The sequence below is a fragment of the Lithobates pipiens genome, unplaced genomic scaffold, assembly GCF_037356315.1.
Source record: "Lithobates pipiens isolate NorthernLeopardFrog02 unplaced genomic scaffold, aLitPip1_a1.2 Scaffold_10, whole genome shotgun sequence".
NCBI lineage: Eukaryota > Metazoa > Chordata > Amphibia > Anura > Ranidae > Lithobates > Lithobates pipiens.
Window position 1 is genome coordinate 11,105,106 of NW_027507686.1, and position 21,227 is coordinate 11,126,332.

The 21,227-nt window shown below is 41.5% G+C and overlaps 1 protein-coding gene across 3 annotated transcripts in view; it reads left to right on the forward strand.

Annotated features, from left to right (window-relative positions):
• The first annotated feature begins 17,624 nt into the window (after positions 1–17,624).
• Positions 17,625–21,227, forward strand: part of ZNF536 (zinc finger protein 536) — a 602,875-nt gene continuing 599,272 nt past the window's right edge. For 2 of the 3 annotated variants that reach the window (XM_077451544.1, XM_077451553.1), the window contains exon 1: positions 17,626–18,076. The gene's annotated coding sequence lies outside the window, so the exon portion shown is untranslated. Of the gene's footprint in view, positions 18,077–21,227 lie in introns of all 3 variants that reach the window. The other variant, XM_077451568.1, reaches the window with a different exon arrangement.

The window sequence follows — 21,227 nt, forward strand, 5'->3', positions numbered from 1 at the left end:
AGTACAAGGGCCGGCCTGATTGGATACAATTTTTAAAGTGTTTAGGTCTGACCTCATATCATATGATTTTGGTAAATCTAATAGGAAAGTTGTACAAGAAAATTGCACAAAAATTGTATAGTGTGTAACCAGCTTTAGGGTGATATTATCAGAAGGAGGTCAGTGATGGAAGACGCCATACTTCATCCTCTCTTTAAAAAAAAAGAAAAAAAAAGAGTAGTGGAGGGATAATAAATAAACATGGGTTTGTTTAGAGAATTCCCCTGAGACAAATTTGAGAAAAACTGATAAGGGGCTTCTTTAATACAGTCTTCTCCCCTGAGTATTCCTACACTAATGTGATCATTATTATAGTGTCAGAGGTAATAGCACAAGGAGTGTAAGGGAGATGGGAAGTCCAGGATAACTGGGTATGGTAACAAGTATTATTATTATCATCTTTGCAATAATAATAATATTAATAATAATAATAATAATAATTATTATTATTATCATTATTATTTTTATTATCATTATTATGTGTTATATAATTATAAAACATTCCATCACAAAGTGTGAAAGTGAGACAGGGAGCCCTAGATAACTACGTAAGAAAACATTTATTATTATTATTATTATCCTCATTACCATATTTATTATTATTATTATTATTATTATTATTATTATTATTATTATTATGTGTTATTTTATTATAAAGTGATCCATTAAAAGGTGTGTAAGAGAGACAGGGAGTCCTGGATAACTATGTATGAAAACATTTATTATTATTATTTTTATTATCATTATTATTATTATTATTATTATTACTATTATATGTATTATTATCATTATGTGTTATTTATTTTACTGTAAAGCATTTCATCACAAAAGTGTGAAAAAGAGACAGGGAGCCCTGGATAACTATGTTTAAAAACATGTATTCTTATTATATTATTATTATTATCATTACTATATTTATTATTAGTATTATTATTATTATTATTATTATTATTATTATTATTATTATGTGTTATATTACTATAAAGCACTGCATTACAGGGTGTGTAAGAGAGACAGGAGTCCTGGATAACTAATTATTATGCTTAACTATTAATTAACTACTTAATTATTAGTACTACTATATGTATTATTATCATTATTATGTGTTATTTATTTTATTGTAAAGCATTTCATCACAAAGTGGGAAAGAGAGACAGGGAGCCCTGGATAACTATGTTTGAAAACATTAATTCTTCTTATATTATTATTATTATTATCATTAGTATTATTATTACTATATGTTATTATTATCATTATTATTATGTGTTATATTATTATAAAGCGCTCCATCACAAGATGTGTAAGAGACACAGGGAGTCCTGTCATCCAAAACACTTTAGCGCCAAACGCAAAAAAGGAGTTCTTTCAACAATGCCAAACAAGGGAGCAGCCCACCACCGACTGGGAGGTCTCCAAAACGCACTGCAAAAAAACACACAGGAGGGCGCAACCACCTTGTGCATTACCATTGATAAATGTTATTAAATTAACTATATATGAAAACATTTATTATTGTTATTATTATTATTATTATTATTATTATTATTATTAATAATAATAATAATAATAATAATAATAATAATAATAATAATAATATGATTATTATTATTACCACTATATGTATTACTATCATTATTATGTGTTGTATTATTATAAAACGTTCCATCACAAAGTGTGAAAGAGAGACAGGGAGCCCTGGATACCTTTGTATGAAAACATTCATTTTTATTATATTATTATTAATATTATTATCATTACTTTATATTATTATTATTATTATTTTTATTATGTGTTATATTATTATAAAGAAATCCATTACAAGGTGTGTAAGAGAGACAGGGAGTCCTGGATAACTATGTATGAAAACATGTATTATTATTATTATTATTATTATTGTTAATAATAATAATATTATATTTCAGTTATTATTATTATTATTATTATTTTATCCCTTTGCAGTTTAGATGTCTGGAGACACATTGGGTTTAATTTTCTAAAGGAGCAGAACATGTTTACTTTCAAATGGAATTTTCATCCACCTTAATGAGGTCAGGTAAAATTGTTCTGACTTTTATCACCCAATCATGTGTGAGCATTAAAACCATTTTTTTTTTCACATGATTGGGTATTGTCCGCAAAGTGAATTTTCCCTTTTTTTCACCTCATTCACTAAGAAAAGTGAGATTTCACTTTGAAAGTGAATGTGTTCTACTCCTTAAAGCGGAGGTCCACCCTAAACTGGAGCTTCCACTCATTGGAACCCTCCCCCCCCTCCGGCGCCACAATTGGCACCTTTCAGAGGGGAGGGGGGTGCAGATACTTGTACAGTACAGGTATCTGCACCCACTTCCGGCATAGATATCTGCAGAAGGTACGCCCCTTTCCGCAGAATCTACGCCCCTTTCCGAAAGTCCCCCGCTGTCTGCTGGGAAACACGCGGATCCCAGAGACAGCGGGGACGATCCTTATTGCGCAGCGTGACTCGCGCATGCGCAGTAGGGAACCGGGAAATGAAGCCGCAAGGCTCCACTTCCTGATTCCCATACCCAAGATGGCGGGGGCAGCACCCGAGAGACGATCGAGGGATCGGCTTCGGGTGCCGACATCGCGGGCGTGCAGGGTGGGTAAGTGTCCTCATTTTAAAAGTCAGCTGCTGCAGTATTTGTAGCTGCTGGCTTTAAAAAAAAAAAAAACGGCGGACTCCCGCTTAAAGTAGATCAGGGTCAACATTTTCTTTGAGTAGTAGTTTTCTTTGAGTAGTAATGCACTGATCATCGGCCCAATGGACCCCCCCCCCCCAAAAAAAAAACTAAAAATGGATGGATAAGAGCAGCAGAGGATGCCTGTTACCCAGCGAGCTTTAAAACCCTAATGCCGCGTACACGCGGCCGGACTTTTCGAGGGACTAGGTCTGACCGTTTTTCCGACGGACTTTCGGCGGAGTTCCAACGGACTTTCCGAATGAAGGGACTTGGCCACACACAATCACACCAAAGTCCGACGGAGTCGAACGTGATGACGTACGACCGGACTAGAATAAGGAAGTTCATAGCCAGTAGCCAATAGCTGCCCTAGCGTCGGTTTTTGTCCGTCGGACCAGCATACACACGAACTGATTTCTCGGTCTGGCAAAGTTCCGGTGGAAAAATTTAAAACATGTTCTATTTCTAAAGTCCGCCGGATTTTTGGCAAGCAAAGGTCCGATGGAGCCCCACACACAAGATCGAATTGTCCGACGGACTCGTTCTGTCGGACCTTTGCTGTCAAAAAGTCCGGTCATGTGTACGCGGCATTAGATCCTGTGTGGAAGGGGAAGGACTTTGGGCTTGGGTTGACCTTTCGTATGAGATGTTTTGACCAGCTTCAAGTGGGTTTTGCATTTCCATTTTATGGAACTGCAAATCCCATTTGAAGCCAACAAAAGCCGGCCAATACAGGTCCTTAACGTGGATCTGTAGCGTGAAAGGCAGAAGCAGTTCTAGCCATGTAAGTATGTGTAGAGGACCTACCTGTGGATCTGTCCTTCTCCAGCGCTCCTGGTCACTGCTCCCTTCTGTTCTGACACTTCTTCCACTTCTGGAATGTTCTCTCTTATGCCCCGTACACACGAGAGGGATTAAGTCTGACAGACCTCCAAAGGAGTTCCGCCAGAGTTCCGACGGAGTTCTGGCGGACTTTTCGACCGAACGGACTTGACCACACACCATCACACCAAACTCCGACGGAGTCGAACGTGATGACGTACGACTGGATTCGACGTAGGAAGTTTTTAGACAGTAGCCAATAGCTGCCCTAGCGTCGGTTTTAGTCCGTCGGAGTAGCACACACACGAGCGAATTTTTCGAAGGGGACCGGGTCCGGCGGAGTTCCTTCGGGAAAATTTAAAGCATGCTTCATTTCTAAAGTCCGTCAGACTTTAGCGAAGCTAAAGTCCGTTGCAGCCCACACACGATCGGATAGTCTGACGGACTCAGTCCGTCGGAGTTTGGATGTCGAAAAGTCCGCTCGTGTGTACGGGGCATTAGACTACTGAGTGACCACTGATAATGTACCGTAACTCTTCTTCATGCATGATTGGAGATACTTTTCTCCCAGCTCCATTCCAGTATAATCTCACGTGTGGGGAAGACCTTGGGTTTGGCTCCGGGTTCGGCCTGAACCTGGAAGTCAGCTGTCAGTGCTGGACCAATGCAGGAGGCTGACAGGTAACTAGTGATGGACTTGGGTTGGGGTTATATTAGGTCAATGATGATAAGAGTAGGGATGGTCAGGTCATCATTGTCCTAATACGACCACATGGTCAATGTCATTGCACACTGGACCAAAACCCAAACCATAGCTCACCACTAGTTAAGTGTTGGAAGTTGTAATCATAAAAAGGTTATCTATAAGGGTTGAGATAAGTTTTAGTGTTCGAAAAAAGGGGGATGCTAATCGGCACCGATAGGCTAAAGCTGGCCATACACACAGATTCTTATAGTTCAGCCCATGGCAGTGATCTACAAACCGCGTCCCGTGGGCCAAATGTTGCCCATTGCTGGCCTTTATCAGGCCCTGTTCTTCTCACTGATATGAGGCACTATTCCTTCCAATGACACCAACAATGGGGTGCAATTCCTCACACTGACACCATTGATGGGGCACTAGTCCTCACACTGACACCACTGATGGGGCACTAGTCCTCACACTGACACCACTGATGGGGCACTAGTCCTCACACTGACACTACTGATGGGGCACTAGTCCTCACACTGACACTACTGATGGGGCACTAGTCCTCACACTGACACTACTGATGGGGCGCAATTTCTCACACTGACACCACTCATGGGGCACTAGTCCTCACACTGACACCACTGATGGGGCACTAGTCCTCACACTGACACTCCCGATGGGGCACTAGTCCTCACACTGACACTACTGATGGGGCACTAGTCCCCACACTGACACTACTAATGGGGCACTAGTCCTCACACTGACACCACTGATGGGGCACTAGTCCTCACACTGACACCACTGATGGGGCACTAGTCCTCACACTGACACCACTGATGGGGCACTAGTCCTCACACTGAAACTACTGATGGGGCACTAGTCCTCACACTGACACTACTGATGGGGCGCAATTCCTCACACTGACACTCCCGATGGGGCACTAGTCCTCACACTGACAGCACTGATGGGGCACTAGTCCTCACACTGACACTATTGATGGGGCACAATTCCTCACACTGACACTCCTGATGGGGCACTAGTCCTCACACTGACACTACTGATGGGGCACAATTCCTCACACTGACACTCCTGATGGGGCACTAGTCCTCACACTGACACTACTGATGGGGCACTAGTCCTCACACCGACACTACTGATGGGGCGCAATTCCTCACACTACACCACTGATGGGGCACTAGTCCTCACACTGACACTCCTGATGGGGCACTAGTCCTCAAACTGACACCACTCATGGGGCTCTAGTCTTCACACTGACACTACTGATGGGGCACTTGTCCGATCCTCCGTGCTGCTAGACTGGTCCCCTACGTGTCTTCTCCCTATGATCCAGTAGTCTAATGCCGCATACACACGATCTGACTTTCCCCCAACAAATGTTGGCTACCAGGTTCTCAAATGTTCCGCCAACAAATGTTTGTTGTCAGACTTTCCGATCGTGTGTACACAAGTCCGTCTCACGAAAGTCCACGCATGCTCGGAATCAAGTATGAGCCGGAAGCGATAGCAACAAGAGGGCTTAATTGCTCCCACCGAAACCAAAGAAAGGGCACTTTTCCTCCCACTGGCACCAATGATTTGGCCCTATTCCTCCCTCTGACACCAATGATGGGGCACTATTCCTCCCACTGAAACCAATGATAGGGCACTATTCCTAACCACTGATACCAATGATGGGGCACTATTCTTTCCACTGACACCAATGATGGGGAGCTATTCCTTCCACTAACACAAATGATGGGGCACTATTCCTAACCACTGATACCAATGATGGGGCACTATTCCTAACCACTGACACCAATGATAGGGCACTATTCCTAACCACTGATACCAATGATGGGGCACTATTCCTTCCACTAACACCAATAATGGGGCACTATTCATCCCACTGACACCAATGATGGGGCACTATTCCTCCCACTGAAACCAATGATGGGGTACTATTCCTTAAACTGACACCAATGTTTAATCCCACTAGATGCCAAGCCATTTCTACTCCCACTGGCCCCCTTTGTTCAAAACGTTTGGAGACCCCCGCCCCCGACACTAAACAAGGTGTTAATCCTTGCAGTATGGATGCAGCCCCACTGCATGGGATACTTTTCCATTGCCCCAGCGTTGGGTTTTAATGCTTGGCTTAGGTTAATCTTCTTCTCCCATGCAGAGCAAAGCTGCCCCCCTGCAGCACCCCAAACTTACCTTCCCCCAGTCTCTCACCACCCCGATCCCGTATTACTTATCCTTGTCCCCTGGAGGAAGAGTGCAAATTGTTTGTTGCCCAAACTTACAAATCAGATTTCGGCTGTCACTCCCAGGCGCAGGTTAGAAAAACAAGAAAGAATCTAATTGGCTGGTTTAAGCAACCGGGGCCCTTCCAGCTCCTCCGGTGTCTACAAACCAACCGCCCGCCATCATAGCGCCAATCATCTTTTAAAAGCAGTTGATGTTTAACCTTGTGTGCGTGCGCGTGCTGCGGAGCGTGCCTTTCCCAGGCTGGGAATAAAAATACCTAAATAAAATCTGTCTGCAAATATGCTCCGCACTGATCTCCCGATATCACAAATTATTGGATCAACACTTGCGTTCTAACATGACATTAGCTACAGCTACACAGAAACAGAAGGCGATACGCGCCCTTGATCACGTGTTTGCATCGCAGCTATGGCTTGGAGTGGAGCACAATATGGCGGAGAGTTCAGCCTCAGCAGGAGGGATAATGTTCTAGCAGGAATGGAGCGGGGGTAGGGACTTGTACTCTTGGTGGCAATTCTAGCCAATCCCAAAGCCTCTCCTTAAAACCTTGCAAAAGTAGCAGGGACGTCATCACTGTGCTGTACATAACTTGTGCAGAGAGCAGTGCTGTGGGAGGGGCACAGCAGGCTCCACCCACTACAGGTTGCCTGCAGAGAAATACAGGAGGGGGGCGGAGACAAGACCAGTCCCCCTGCACAAGGAGAGAGAGCAGCAGTGAGCGGTCTTTATTACAGGAAGTCTCACACGGGATTACTGCACAGATCTGGAAGAAATACACAAAGCACACCGAGATTTTTAGAAGAACACACATGAGGAATGGTTTCGATATTTTCTCACCTCGAAAGTCCAGATTTAATGAGATTTTGAAACCAATATTTGTTTCCCCATTTTTTGGGGAAGGGTCGGAACCCCCCGTGAGCCTTTTTCCTGTATATACCCCCTCCGGAGAATCTTCCTGCACTTTGTGTGCTGCAGACACAACAAGATGTCAAATCTCTCCAAAGTGAGTGTAGGCTGGGCTCACACTTGTCTGCTGCGCTGCATTGCTGAAAAGCAGCACCTGGCATCCCAAAGCACTAAGCCCCCGTTCGCGGTAGTGCGTTTTCTCCTGCGTTTGCTGTCGCGGCGTACTACACCATGATGGAAACTACATGACTCTCTTTGCTGACCGTTTACATCAATGCAGGGCAATTTTGAAAAGGTGTAAATGCTTCTTGGGTGCAGTTTCAGCCCATTTTTTGCTCCTTAGACTTCAATGGGAATGCGTGTCAACTGCGTGTACATGCATTTTTTAGTGTGTTTTGTCAAAAAAAAAATGCATTAGCATAAAAATACATAAAACATGAACCGCGCTGGCAAAGTGTGAACCCAGCCTTAGATGGTTGTCATCGGAACAGGTGACTCTACTGGATGATTTCCAGTCTTCCTGTTTCGGTGGCAACTGTAACATTTTGGACCCTGATGTAAGGTGGACTCTGGTAAGGACACTGATGTAAGGAGGTACTCTGGTGAGGACACTGATGTAAGGGAGTGCTCTGGTGAGGACACTGATGTAAGGGAGTGCTCTGGTGAGGACACTGATGTAAGGGAGTGCTCTGGTGAGGACACTGATGTAAGGGAGTGCTCTGGTGAGGACACTGATGTAAGGGAGTACTTTGGTGAGGACACTGATGTTAGGGGGTACTCTGGTGAGGGACACTGATGTAAGGGAGTGCTCTGGTGAGGACACTGATGTAAGGGAGTACTTTGGTGAGGACACTGATGTAAGGGAGTGCTCTGCTGAGGATACTGATGTAAGGGGGACTCTGGTGAGGTCACTGATGTAAGGGGGACTCTGGTGAAGACACTGACGTAAGGGACTACTTTGGTGAGGACACTGATGTTAGGGGGTACTCTGGTGAGGACACTGATGTAAGGGAGTGCTCTGGTGAGGATACTGATGTAAGGGGGACTCTGGTGAGGACACTGATGCGAGGGAGTACTCCGGTGAGGACACTGATGTAAGAGAGTACTATGGTGAGGACACTGATGTAAGGGAGTACTCTGTTGAGGGCACTGATGTAAGGGAGCACTCTGGTGAGGACACTGATGTAAGGGGGACTCTGGTGAGGTCACTTTATGTATGGGAGTATTCTGGTGAAGACACTGATGTAAGGGGGTACTCTTGTGAGGGCACTGATGTAAGGGGGTACTCTGGTGAGGACACTGATGTAAGGAGGTACTGTGGTAAGGACACTGATATAAGGGAGGTACTCTGGTGAGGTCACTGATATAAGGGAATACTCTGGTGAGGACACTGATGTAAGGGTACTCTGGTGAGGACACTGATGTAAGGGATTACTCTTGTGAGGGGCACTGATGTAAGGGGGTACTCTGGTGAGGACACCAATGTAAGGGAGTATTCTGGTGAGGACACTGATACATCAGTGTCCTCACCAGAATACTTCCTTACGTTATTGTCCTCCTTAGAGTACCCCTTTACATCAATTCCCTCACAAGAGTACCCCTTACATCAGTGGATACTTTTGTGAGGTCACTGATGAAAGGGGGACTCTGGTGAAGACACTGATGTAAGGGGGACTCTGGTGAGGACACTGATGTAAGGAGGTACTCTGGTAAGGACACTGATATAAGGGAGGTACTTTGGTGAGGACACTGATGTAAGGGGGACTCTGGCTAGGACACTAATGTAAGGCGGTACTCTGGTGAGGACACTGATGTAAGGGAGTACTCTGGCGAGGACACTAATGTAAGGGAGTACTCCTGTGAGGACACTGATGTAAGGGGGTACTTTGGCAAGGACACTAATGTAAGGGAGTACTCTGGTGAGGACACTGATGTAAGGGGGTACTCTGGTGAGGACACTGAAGTAAGGGGGTACCCTGGTGGGGACACGGATGTAAGGAGGTACTGTGGTAAGGACACTGATATAAGGGAGGTACTCTGGTGAGGACACTGATGTAAGGGAGTACTCTGGTGAAGACACTGATGTAAGGGGGTACTCTGGTGAGGACACTGATGTAAGGGGGACTCTGGCTAGGACACTTATGTAAGACAGTACTCTGGTGAGGACACTGATGTAAGGGAGTACTCTGGCGAGGACACTAATGTAAGGGAGTACTCCTGTGAGGACACTGATGTAAGGGGGTACTTTGGCAAGGACACTAATGTAAGGGAGTACTCTGGTGAGGACACTGATGTAAGGGGGTACTCTGGTGAGGACACTGATGTAAGGGGGTACCCTGGTGGGGACACTGATCTAAGGAGGTACTGTGGTAAGGACACTGATATAAGGGAGGTACTCTGGTGAGGACACTGATGTAAGGGAGTACTCTGGAGAGGACACTGATGTAAGGGGATACTCTGGTGAGGACACTGATGTAAGGGGGTACTCTGGCAAGGACATTTATGTAAGGGAGTACTCTGGTGAGGACACTGATTTAAGGGGACTCTGGTGAGGACACTGATGTAAGGGGGTACTCTGGTGAAGACACTGATGTAAGGGGGTACTCTGGTGAGAACACTGATGTAAGGGGGACTCTGGTGAGGTCACTGATGTATGGGAGTACTCTGGTGAGGACACTAATGTAAGGGGGTACTCTGGTGAGGAAACTGATGTAGGGGTGTACTCTGGGGAGGACACTGATGTAAGGAGGTACTGTGGTAAGGACACTGATATAAGGGAGGTACTTTGGTGAGGACACTGATGTAAGGGGGACTCTGGCTAGGACACTAATGTAAGGCGGTCCTCTGGTGAGGACACTGATGTAAGGGAGTACTCTGGCGAGGACACTAATGTAAGGGAGTACTCCTGTGAGGACACTGATGTAAGGGGGTACTTTGGCAAGGACACTAATGTAAGGGAGTACTCTGGTGAGGACACTGATGTAAGGGGGTACTCTGGTGAGGACACTGAAGTAAGGGGGTACCCTGGTGGGGACACTGATGTAAGGAGGTACTGTGGTAAGGACACTGATATAAGGGAGGTACTCTGGTGAAGACACTGATGTAAGGGGGTACTCTGGTGAGGACACTGATGTAAGGGGGACTCTGGCTAGGACACTAATGTAAGACAGTACTCTGGTGAGGACACTGATGTAAGGGAGTACTCTGGCGAGGACACTAATGTAAGGGAGTACTCCTGTGAGGACACTGATGTAAGGGGGTACTTTGGCAAGGACACTAATGTAAGGGAGTACTCTGGTGAGGACACTGATGTAAGGGGGTACTCTGGTGAGGACACTGAAGTAAGGGGGTACCCTGGTGGGGACACTGATCTAAGGAGGTACTGTGGTAAGGACACTGATATAAGGGAGGTACTCTGGTGAGGACACTGATGTAAGGGAGTACTCTGGAGAGGACACTGATGTAAGGGGATACTCTGGTGAGGACACTGATGTAAGGGGGTACTCTGGCAAGGACACTTATGTAAGGGAGTACTCTGGTGAGGACACTGATTTAAGGGGACTCTGGTGAGGACACTGATGTAAGGGGGTACTCTGGTGAAGACACTGATGTAAGGGGGTACTCTGGTGAGAACACTGATGTAGGGGTGTACTCTGGGGAGGACACTGATGTAAGGAGGTACTGTGGTAAGGACACTGATATAAGGGAGGTACTCTGGTGAGGACACTGATGTAAGGGAGTACTCTGGTAAGGACACTGATGTAAGGGGATACTCTGGTGAGGACACTAATGTAAAAAGGACTCTGGTGAGTACACTGATGTAAGGGAGTACTCTGGTGAAGACACTGATGTAAGGGGGACTCTGGTGAGGACACTGATGTAAGGAGGTACTCTGGTAAGGACACTGATATAAGGGAGGTACTTTGGTGAGGACACTGGTATAAGGGCGTACTCTGGTGAGGACACTGATATAAGGGGTTACTCTGGTGAAGACACTGATGTAAGGGGGCACTCTGGTGAGGACACTGATGTAATGGAGACTCTGGTGAGGACACTGATGTAAGGGAGTACTCTGGCGAGGACACTAATGTAAGGGGGTACTCTGGTGAGGACACTGATGTAAGGGAGCACTCTGGCGAAGACACTAATGTAAGGGAATATTCCTGTGAGGACACTGATGTAAGGGGATACTTTGGTGAGGTCACTGATGTAAGGGGGACTCTGGTGAGGACACTGATTTAAGGAGGCACTCTGGTAAGGACACTGATATAAGGGAGGTACTTTTCGTGAGGACACTGGTATAAGGGCGTACTCTGGTGAGGACACTGATATAAGGTTGTACTCTGGTGAAGACACTGATGTAAGGGGTACTCTGGTGAAGACACTGATGTAAGGGGTACTCTGGTGAGGACACTGAAGTAAGGGGGACGCTGGTGAGGACACTGATATAAGGGATTACTCTGGTGAGGACACTGATGTAAGGGGGACTCTGGTGAGGACACTGATATATGGGGGGGTACTCTGGTTAGGACCCTGATGTAAGGGGGTACTCTGGTGAGGACACTAATGTAAGGGAGTACTCTCGGGAAGACACTGATGTAAGGGGGTACTCTGGTGAGGGCACTAATGTAAGGGAGTACTCTCGGGAAGACACTGATGTAAGGGGGTACTCTGGTGAGGACACTAATGTAAGGGAGTACTCTCGGGAAGACACTGATGTAAGGGGGTACTCTGGTGAGGACACTAATGTAAGGGAGTACTCTCGTAAAGACACTGATGTAAGGGGGTACTCTGGTGAGGGCACTAATGTAATGGAGTATTCTGGTGAAGACACTAATGTAATGGTGTATTCTGGCGAGGAAACTAATGTAAGGGGATACTTTTTGCTGGGAGGGGGATTTCAGCGGGGGGGGGGGGGGGGTCGATTTTGTACTGGGAGGAGGGGGAATTTATGCTTATTGGGGTAAACATGGAGATTACTGCTCAGTGTTTTTTTGGGGGGTGGGGGTGGGTATTTTTGCTGACACATAATGTTCATACACCTTAGGGGGGGTCGCAGTTTAGCATGATCACCCTGGGCACTGGATGACCTTGTCCCGGAACTGGACTCAAGCCATTGGCCTTCATAAATATATCATTTTTAATTTACTTACAGCCAAAAATTTGTGGGGAGTATCATTGAGGTTGCTGTGTGGCCATTGCAGATGCACATATTGCCTTACCATTTCTTTATAATATTGATAGTTTGTTCAGTTATTGCTCTACTTATTTCAACTATGGCAGAAACTTTTGGTGAGACCCAGGAGCATTTTTTTTATTTTTTTCATTTTTTTTTTTTTTACGTCGCGTCAGCGTACTTAAAATTCAACCTACATCGTCTCTATTATCCCACATAAAAAGTGCTTTTATCAAAACCATATGCCAACTTCTTTTGACCTGCTTCCTTGTCCCCGTCCCTTTGTCAGCCCGTGTCAATTTAAAGAATTACTTGACTTACAATGACCGAAATGAAAAGGCGACTGAACATAATCGGTCATTTCTGGAAAGAGTAAAAAAAGAAAAAAAAAACACAGCCTACACCCCACCGTTCCAAAATCATTCCCATAGAGATAGCAATATTATTGATGCCATCGTTATGCAAATTTTTTTTTTTTTTTCCTAGAAATAAAACATCGACTCTTGCAAATCCTTCAATGGGAATTTCATACACATCAAGCCGGAGAAAGCAGAATCAACGCTCAAACTTTTTTTATTTTTTTATTTTTTTTATTTAATTCTTTATGAGAAAGATTTTTTTATTTTTATTTTTTAATGGCTTTGATCACAACTGAATAGCAAAAAAAAAAAAAAAAAAAAAAAAAGCTTTATTTTTAACCTTTTTGTTGCCCCATAGATAAAAAAAAAAAAAAAAAAAAGAATTTTAGGAGTTAAAACAATAACATAAATAAAAAGTATCAAATAAAATAATAAACTTCAAAAACAAATATATACTTTATTTGAAGTATTTTGTCACTTTGAAAGCTAGTTTATTTAACTTGTGACAGATGAAACTTTATTTTGTTTTTTGTTTTTTTGTTTTTTGTTTTTTTTTTTTGCATTTTCTTGAACCTTTCTGTATCCTGGTTTTTATTCATTGATGTAGTAAACAGATTTAAAATGTATCCCAAAGATCTTCAGGGAGCTCATTTCAGTCAAGCTGAAACTAGTCTTACCTGAATCAATGTTTTAAGAGTCCCTGTGGCTTGGCATTTTGAATAATCAATCTGTCTGTATCTCTTCTTAATCATGCACATCTCTCAGACTACCTCCCCCCCCCCCCCATCTAAAATCCCTCTTCTTGTTTGTCACCCTCTGATTCCTGGTTTTGCTTCTTTTATTACTGTTCAACAATGTTATTATGTCACATGCAAAAATCTTTTCCCTTTTTTTTTGCAAATCAGATTCCCACTGTTGTATCTTGATACTTTTTTTTTTTTTTTTTTTTTTTTAATATTACCAAATCTCTTTTTTTCCCATAATTACTGCCCAATCATTATATAATCCCGTAACAATGGCTCCATTGAGATCCCAGCTTTTGCAAACTATGGGACACACAATTAATAATTGCCTCCCCTCCTCTCTGTTCCCACCCACTTGTCCTCGCTTTTGCACAGCATTGCAATATAGCATCAGTGACAGCCAACTTGAGGGGACAAAAAAAAAAATTATAAAAAAAAAGAAAAAAATGTAAAAAAAACAGTAAATGGATGATTTACCAGAGCATCAGTGATAGTCCACTTAAAAAAAAAAAAAAAAAAAAAAAAAAATTAAAAGTGATGCAAATCAAATCTAGAGAAAGGTTCGTTGAGCATTAGTGACAACCCACTGTCAAAAAAAATAAATAAATAAATAAATAAAAATCAAGTAAAAAGTTTATAGGGCATCGCTGACAGCCAAACAAGGATAAATAAATAAATAATAATACAATAAAAAAAAAAGAAAGAAAAATTAAAAAAGCATAAAAGTCACATAAAAGGTATATAGGGCATTAGTGACAGACCCCCTTACTTAAAAAAAAATAAAAATAAAAGTGATGCAAATCAAATCTAGAGAAAGGTTCATTGAGCATTAGTGACAACCCACTGTCAAAAAATAAATAAATAAATAAATAAAAAAAAAATCAAGTAAAAAGTTTATAGGGCATCACTGACAGCCAAACAAGGATAAATAAATAAATAATAAAAAAAAAAAAAAAAAAAAGAAAGAAAAATTAAAAAAGCATAAAAGTCACATAAGAGGTATATAGGGCATTAGTGACAGCCCCCTTAATTAAAAAAAATAAAATAAAAGTGATGCAAATCAAATCTACAGAAAGGTTCGTTGAGCATTAGTGACAACCCACTGTCAAAAAAAAATTAAAAATAAAACAAAATCAAGTAAAAAGTTTATAGGGCATCACTGACAGCCAAACAAGGATAAATAAATAAATAATAATAAAAAAAAAAAAAAAAGAAAGAAAAATGAAAAAAGCATAAAAATCACATAAAAGGTATATAGGGCATTAGTGACAGCCCCCTTAATTAAAAAAATAAAATAAAAGTGATGCAAATCAAATCTAGAGAAAGGTTCGTTGAGCATTAGTGACAACCCACTGTCAAAAAAAAATTAAAAATAAAACAAAATCAAGTAAAAAGTTTATAGGGCATCACTGACAGCCAAACAAGGATAAATAAATAAATAATAATACAATAAAAAAAAAAAAGAAAGAAAAATGAAAAAAGCATAAAAGTCACATAAAAGGTATATAGGGCATTAGTGACAGCCCCCTTAATTAAAAAAAATAAAATAAAATCAAGTAAAAAATGTATAGGGCATCACTGACAGCCAAACAAGAAAAAAAAATAATAATAATAAAATAAAAAAAAAAAGAAAGAAAAAGGAAAAAGCATAAAAGTCACATAAAAGGTTTATAGGGCATTAGTGACAGCCCCCTTAATTTACAAATAAATAAATAAAAAAAAAAAAAGCAAAAGGTTTAAAGGGTATCGGTTGAAGCCCACTAAAATAAATTAATAAATCCCCCCCCCCCCCAAAAAAAAAAAAAAACTTCAAACAAAAAAGAAATGAAATAAAATAAATTAAGTCACATTTTTATAGGGGAACAGTGATAGCCCACTTTAGAAAATATGATAAAAAAGCAAATAAATATAGGAAAAGGTGTATAGCGCATAAGTAACAGGCCTCTTAAAAATATAAAATCGGTGAAAGTCATATTTTGCATCAGTGACAGTCCACCTAAATAATAATGAAAAAAATTAAATAAAAAAATAAACCAAGAAAAATGTCCATAGGGCATTAGTGAAAGTCCTCTTAAAAAAGGGGGTCACAGTTTATAGGTTAAAGGTTTATAGTGCATCAGTGACAACACACTTAAAAAGCAGAATACAATTAAAAAAAAAAGAAAAGGTGTACAGGGCATCAGTGACAGGCAACTCCTTAAAAACCATAAAAAGCTTATACAGCATCAGTGACAGCCCCCTTTAAAAAAAAAAAAAAAAAAAAAAAAAGCCATGAAAAGGTGTACATGACATCAGTGACAGCCTCCCCCAAAAAACTGTTAAATGCTTATAGTGCATCAGGTACAGCACACTTAAAAAACAATTAAAAAGCAAAATAATAAAAAAAAAGGCCAAGAAAAGGTGTATAGGGCACCAGTGACAGCCCCTTAAAAAATAAGTAAATAAAAAACAGTAAAAGGCTTATACTGCATCAGTGACAGCCCCCTTAAAAAAATAAAAAAATAAAAAAATAAAAAAGTCATGAAAAGGTGTATATGACATCAGTGACAGCCCCATAGAAAAAAAAACCTGTTAAATGCTTATAGTGCATCAGGTACAGCACACTTAAAAACAATTAAAAGCAAAATAATAACAAAAAGGCCAAGAAAATGTGTAGGGCGCCAAAATAAATAAAAAACAGTAAAAGACTTATACTGCATCAGTGACAGCTCCCTTATAAAAAAAAAAAAAAAAAAAAGACAAGCGAATCCCGCCCACAATAAAAAATATATAAAAAAAGTTATTGCCATAATAAACTAAAATCATAATTCCAAAACCTTAAAAGGCAAAAAAAATAAAAATAAAATAAAAAAATCCCACCATCATCTCTTCCTTCTTTTTTTTTTTCTTTCCTTTTCCCCTCTTTTCTCTCCGTAAGTTTAATTACTGTATGCAAATTTTTTTCGTGCCTACGACGTGATTAATTAAAATCATATTTTCATAATGGTTTGGCAGTGGGTATTGTTTTCAGGGTTTTCCTTCTAAACAGTGCATGCAAATAAAGTCAGATTTTTTTATTTTTTTTTAATGGAGAGCAATGGAAGATGGCAGGGCAGAATTAACCCCTTCAATGGGGGGGGGGGGGGGGGGGGGGGGACCTGGCATCTGCTGACACGCGTTGCCACCAGAGGGGGAGCCTCTTGCTAAGACTTGTGATGCTTTGCTGCCTCTTTGGGGAGGAAGGGGGGGGGGAGAAGGAGAAGAGGAAGGAGGAGAAGGGGAGCGCGTTGCAGGCAGCGCAGCAGTTAAGTCCATGTGCTGCGCCGATTGGCACCATAGCGTTCTTATTTACATTAGATCCGCTACAAGGTTACAGTGCCTATCAGCGGCATTTCATGGCTGGTGACTTGTGTGGGGGGGAAATGAAAAAAAAACTGAGAGCTGCTCAGTAGATGTCTAAAGAGCCAAAGGAGTTTGTTCAACACCCCCCCCCCTTCCTTCACCTCCCCCCCCCAAAAAAAATAAGAGTTTCCAGGAACAGGTAAGAAGGGGGGCATGTGTCTTTCCTTGCTTGTCTGTGATTTAGGGTGCCCCCTCAATCCCCTACAGCACCCCCCCCCCAATACCCTACAGCCCCCCTTGCCAGCTGCCATCAGAAATGCAGATGTGGGTAGGAGTCAAGGTCAAGGCTGGGGTCGGGAGTTTTCCTTGCTGCACTGAGGCTCTGGATGGGTCGGAGGCGTCGGGTGCAGGTTACCAGCCAGAGCTGCATTTCTTTTTTATTTCTTTTTTTTAATTTTTTTTTTTTTGGCTCATCAAAGCTATAAATGCTGCAAGAAGAAGAGCTATCTAGTTGCTGTGAATTATGCCAAGACGACAATGGGAGAGAGAGGGAGAGGGGGAGTGTGTGTGTGTGTGTGTGTGTGTGTGTGCTTCTATTTTTTTTTTATGGTACAATACATTTCACCTACCAGATAGGGGGAGTGCTAGGAATGGGAATGTTCCTCTGATCTCTATCAATGAACCGCTCTCATTTTTGCAAAGGACAGAGTTGCATGAGCAGGCAAGCACCCTGTGCTCCAAAAAGGGTGGGGGCTGGGGGGCACTTAGGAGCAAGTGGGCACCCCCCTCTTTGCCACCTTACCCCAGAGGAGGGGGGGGCAGAAGCACTTTCTCTTCTCTTGTCTACAGCTTCTCCTCCCTCCTTTTTCCTGCTTTCCTCTCTTCTCTTCCTCCTCCCCAAAAGCGAAACATAACATAATCTAGTCAATCATATAATGGACAGGCTCATTATTCATTGAGCACCAGCAATTTTTTTTTTTTTTTGCCTTTGCTCCTGCTGCCTCTTCACCACTTTACTGCAAGGATTGCTGCCTGAACCTTGCAAGGTAAGACCGCTGTTTGCATCCTTTTTTTTTTTTTTGCTGTCCAGTTTGATGCCCCCCTTTACCACCCAGTGGCATTATGCCTGCACAGTTCAGGGAGTGGGCTTTAGTATTCATGGAGATATATATATATTTTTAGATCTTTTTTTTTAATGCATGCTATTGTTCTTTGCCTTCCCTCGGTCGTGCTCTGTTGCCTGATTAAACAGAATATAGTCTAATTAAATATCCTTTGCAGTGACGTTGGCGAAAGGGCTGTCAGATAATGAAGAGAAGTAGGAGCCATGGAGGGCGCCTAAGCTATACATATATATTTGATGCCTGGGGAGATAAGGAGAGCCCATGCCTCCTTGGTTGGTTGGGTTTTACTTTGGGGCACCAGCTAGTAAAACTCAGGAGAGCTCCTGAACTTCTTAGAAAAAAGTTGGTGTAATTTATTATTTTTTTTTTCCTTTGGTACAGGAAAGTTTTTTGAGCACAGCCTAATTGTAACCTGGAGAAGGTGTATGTTTATGTGTGGGGTTGGGGGCACCTATTACTATGGGAGGTGGGGGGGGTGGTGGCACAGGGTTTGGTGTGCTTGTGCCAAACTTGTAAGCCTGGCGGTGCCCCCAGGGATCTGCCATTTTGTCTGTGCTTGACCGGCAAAGGGCTGGAAGCAAAGAAGTCACACACTGAGAAGGTTTTTCGATGCCAGGAAGGGGGCATTGAGGTCTCCAGAGGTAGGCAAGGCTGGTGCACCTGCCAGGGTGGGCAGCTGGTGATGGTGGGGGGGGGGGGGGGGAGGCGGTAAGATTGAACGATTTAAGACCACAACGTTCCACCTCCATATTTTTTGACCTCTCAGTGGCACATCACAGCTGGCATTGCCCACAGCTGCTGCTGCTGCTGCTGAAGCACCTCTTAGGATGCCCACCTGCCAATCAGGAGTTATTTTAGGATCTTATGTGCAAGAGGTTGTGCAGCAGCTAGGTGTCCTGTGAAGCTGTGGCCCCAATGACTGATTTGAACCCCCCCCCCCCATTCCAAAGCAAACCACCAGACGTAGTTTTGTGACCACCCAGCAATTCACTGTCAAAAAGAGGTCCTTATGGGCCGTGAGGGGTTAATCACGGTATTGATTGATGCTTTTCTTGTGTCTTGGCAGTTTGTGGATAAAAGGACTCTGATAATACAATTTTGTTGTTATGGAATGGTGATGTGTGGGTAAAAAGAAATAAATAAATGTGTATGTAAACAACATATTAGAGAAAAATGTATATATATATATATATATATATATATATATATATATATGTATATATATATATACTTTTTTTTTTTACATTGATATATTATAGATATATATTTTTTCTTATTTTTTTAATGTATTATTTTTAATCAAAAAATGTTTTTTTCAATTTAATGTAAAAAAGAATATATATATATATATATATATATATATATATATATATATATATAATATATATAAATATATATGTATATTTGAATATATATATATATATATATATATATATATATATATATATATATATATATATATATATATATATGTGTGTGTATATATGTATATATATATATATGTATATATATATCTATCTATATATATATATATATATATATATATATATATATTTATATTTATATATACATGAATTTAAAAAAATACGTATATGTTTCTATATATATATATATATTTATTTATTTATTTATTTGTATTAATATAGCTCCACATATCGAATTATTTTGTGAATTTGCACTAGAAGTAGATCTGTAGTGTAAAATTATTTTGAAGTAGCAGTTTCCCTTTCCTGTCTTGGGAATGGGGATATAGTAAAGTAAAATAGGTTTGTAAGCCTGTCCCAGTCACTTGCTTGCTGATAGCAGTCATTAGACGCATCTGATATGGAAGGCACCTAATATACAACGTCCTCTTAGCTCTGCATTGTTTTCCCCAGGCAGGAAATACATATTTAGTACAGCAGACAAAAATAAAATTACAAAAAAAAATAAAAAAATTAAAAAAATCCCAGCTCCATCGCCTGGTAGGACAGACCTACAGTTGCTTCCACCGCTGATCCAATGTATGAACTTTTATCAGTTGCTCACAGAATTAAAGAATTTAGTAACCTTTAGATTTATTCATGTTCATGCTTCTGGAAGTTTAGATGTAGTAGTGACATCTTTCCACTACGATGGTCTCTTTTTATCCTGTTGCCACTGAAAAGGTTATCATGGGTTTCCATCTATTATTTAATCCTATTATAGCCTGAAGGATTTAAAAAAAAAAAATACATTGTAAAAATAGAGATATTAAAGTTACTCTTTTTTTTTTTTTACTGCTCAAACCTTGTGCATTGTCAAATTCTAGAGGACAGCTCATCCGCCTACAATGCTGAAATGAGATTTAACCCTTTCTGCCTTGAGGGTGGGGGGGCCTTAATGTACGACGGATCACGTCCTGTAAAAAAAAAACAACCAAAGGGACTGGGAAGTTGATTTGACACCCTAAATGTAGATTTCTATTATCCTCTCTAGGAAGCCTGGGGAGACTCAGTGAATTTGCTAATGGCATCTGCTGGGGATATTGGGTTCCTACTTATTTTTGGGGGATTTTTGCAGAATTGGCAGAATTGGTTGCAGTAGAGTTTGTGAAAGGTTGAAGTTAATGGACCAATTTCTCTTAACCTAAGGTCAGTTGTTTCACTTCTAGAGATCATAGCTTTAAGCTTTAAAAACAGTCCAGTATTGTCCCTAAATGATCAATTTAGGCCATGTTGACTTTTTAGCCATCCTCAACTTCGAGGGGACAACCTCATCATTTTGTAGGCTCGTCCCCTGAAATTTTTTAAATGATCACATCTCGAGCATTGGCCAACCTTGCCCCTACCCTTAGCCATCCTCAACTTCCTGAGGCAGCCCCATAATTTTGTAAGCCCGTCCTTGTAAATTTTTTAAAATGGTCACATCTCAAGCAATGCCCAACCTTGCCCATACCCTTAGCCATCCTCAACTTCCAGGGGCAGCCTCCTAATTTTGTAAGCTCGTCCCTGGAATTTTTTTTTAAATGATCACATTTCAAGCATTTGCCAAACTTGTTTCTACCTTTAGCCATCCTCAACTTCCAGACACAACCTCATAATTTTGTAGGCTC